Source organism: Arachis ipaensis, chromosome B07, assembly GCF_000816755.2.
Source record: "Arachis ipaensis cultivar K30076 chromosome B07, Araip1.1, whole genome shotgun sequence".
Lineage (NCBI taxonomy): Eukaryota > Viridiplantae > Streptophyta > Magnoliopsida > Fabales > Fabaceae > Arachis > Arachis ipaensis.
The window spans coordinates 114,045,835-114,049,007 of record NC_029791.2 but is presented as its reverse complement, the minus strand read 5'-3'; positions in this window follow the sequence as shown (position 1 = coordinate 114,049,007).

Below are 3,173 nucleotides of genomic sequence, written 5' to 3'. Positions count from 1 at the left end.
ATGAGTGTGAATCCTTTCGTTCCTTCTTTAAAACCGAGAAAAGCACATTTTTGTGCTCTCGGGTCCAATTTAGTTCTTCCATTTAAAAGATTTGATGCATAGGCGAGACACCCAAAAACCTTTAAATTGGACAGATTAGGTGTTTGGTTGAAAAGAAGTTCAAAAGGTGATTTGTCGTTGAGAAATTGGCTTGGCAATATATCGATGATATGCACAACATGCTTTATAGCAAAATTCCAAAAATATTTAGGCATAGATGAGTGGAATAGCAATGCTCTAGCCACCCCCAAAACATGTTGGTATTTTCTTTCCACTATCCCATTTTGCTGTGGAGTTTCAACGCATGAAGTGTGGTGTACAATGCCTTGTGATGCATAAAATGAGTGCATAGTGAACTCAGGACCATTGTCCGTTCTTAGACACTTGACAATGCGATTGAATTGAGTTTGAACAAATTTTATAAATTTTTTAACCAAGTCTGAAGTTTTTGACTTTGCTTTCATACAAAAAATCCAGGTGTATCTGCTTTTATCATCAACTATGGTCAAAAAATATTTGTGAGCATTAATGGAGGGGACTGAAATTGGTCCCCAAATATCAAGATGCAGCAAATCAAAACAAGCATCAGATTCATAATTGCTATAAGAGAAAGGTAAGCGTTTTTGCTTTGCTAAATGACATGAGTTACATGGGTTTATTTGCTCATTACAATCAATGAAGGGATGAGTTTTCTGCATCACATGCAATCTATTTTGAGGGATATGACCTAATCTAGAATGCCATAGAGCATTTATTTGAACTGATGATGCTGTGCAAGTTGCAGTGCCATTATTGGTGAAAAGTGATGCTATGAAAGTGAGCGGCAGCTTTGCTGAATTATGCATGCTATGATTATTGTGTGTTGCAGAAACAGAATTCAAAGGTTGGCTATCCATTGTATAGAGACCGTCAGCACATTTAGCTACTCCAATCCTCTTCGAAGTAGCTTGGTCCTGAATCTCACAGATTTTATCATCAATTAACATTTGACACTTCAATCCATCAGTCAGTTTTGAAACAGAAATCAATTTGAATTCAAAAGTTGGGATGAATAGCACATTTGAAAGAAATAATTGATTAGAAAATCTAATGGTGCCAATGATGCTACTTGTTGTGTGGCTGCCATCAGGCATTCTAACAATTATAGGCTTTATTTGGCAGTGTGAATAATAGTCATTCATGTCAAAAGTGACATGATCAGTGGCCCCTGTGTCTATGACCCAGAGGGGGGATTTTGCAGTAACAAAGGATGAAATATTGCTACTATATTTTAAAACAACAATTTTACCTTGATTCATGGAAGTAGCATTTGGAGGGTGCTGAACCTGGGTTGTGACTTGAGGTTGCTGTTGAGCCTCTTGTCCTTTGAGAAGCTTGATAATTGCTTCCTTTTGGAGTGAATTGAGATCATAACTCGGCTCCTTACTAGCTTCCTTATGGCAATTGCCCAGACTGACTTGGCTGAGATTATCATTTCTCTTCTCAGCATGTGGTTCAACAGTGGTGAAATTGATGCTGTCAGTTTGTCGTTGCCTTAGATGTGGTGGCAAGCCATGCTTTTTGTAGCATGTATCAATGGTGTGTCCTGATTTGTCACAGAATGTGCATTGCATTCTGGTACCTCTGCCTCTACCATTGCCTTGGTGTCTTTCTCTGCCTCTGCCTCTCCCTCTATTTCTGTCATCAGTTGGTTGATAAGGAGGTATTGCTTTGTTAAAGAAGATCTTTGAATCTTGACAATCATTGAATTGTCTTTCCTGTTGTGTCAACATGGAGAAGGCAGTGTCTATATCAGGCATGGGAGTCATCAACATCAGTTGCGATCTGACAGCAGTATACTGGTCATTGAGACCTCTTAAAATCTTGTTGTGTAATCCTCTCTTCTGAATTCTCGCATCACACTCAGTCCACATGTGCACGATTGTTCACAATGAGTGCACTCTGGAATTGGCCTGAAATTGTTCAAGTCTTCCCAAATTGATTGTAGCTTCGTGTAGTAAGCAGTTATAGTGGCATCTCCTTGCCTGAGTTGGAAGAGCTCTTCTTGCAACTCAGCAACTCTGAACTTGTCACCTTGATAGTACCTCCGTTTCAGTTCTTTCCACAAGTCTGAGGCGTTGTTGTTCCAAATTACACTTCCTGAGATTTCTGGACTGAGGGATACAGTTATCCATGACACCAGATAGGTGTTGCACTTTTCCCAGGCTTCAAACAGTGGATCGAGTTCATCCGGTTTCACAATGGATCCATCGATGAATTTTAACTTGTTCTTTGATTTCAGAGCTAAAAGCATGCCTCGGCTCCATGAACTATAATTGCTTGCATTCAATTTAACAGGTATGAGAGGATTACCCGGACTTTCACTCGGATGGATGAAATAGGGGCTCGCTGGATCTTGCATCGGAATCACAGTAGTTCTTGCCACATGAGCTTGAATCGCAGAGATCTGATTCAGAAAATTTGCAATTGATTGTGCGTCCATAGGAAAGGCTGGATTCGCAGCAGTTGTCATCGTCGATTGATCAGTTGTCATCGTCGATTGAGCAATTGATGTAGATTCAAGAAATTGAGAAATTGAAAAGAATTAGGTTTTAACAGCTTCCAAGCGAAAAGCAAGAAAAAGGAAGGTAATCGATGAATCCGGTTTGATTTCAGATTCAGATCTTTCACCCTTGGTCTCGTTGATCGGAGTTGCAATCTCTTTTCCACGCTCACCGCACCATGTGAAATTTCGTACTTGGAGAGATTCGAACTCTCATCAATCTCTGTCAGGTGAGTCCAAAGGTGAAGGGTGAAGAACTTGGAGAAAGGAGTGAGAGAGAGAGAGAGATAAACAGAGGAGGGAGGTCCAGTGAAGAAGAAGCTGTTAGTGAATTGAAATTTGGAGAAAGAGAAAATTGGAGAAGATGAAAGTTGTGTTTATTCATCATCAGTTTCTGCATCACATGCTTATCTTTATATAGTTACATAAGAGCTAATTAACTTAATCTGCCTAACTAACTTTGCTAGCTGGCAATTCTAACTGACTAATGCTAACAGCAGTAACTAACTAATTCTAAGTCTACTAATACTAACAGCAGCAACCAATTATATCACGTTACATATATATAATCATATATAACTATAATTTTATA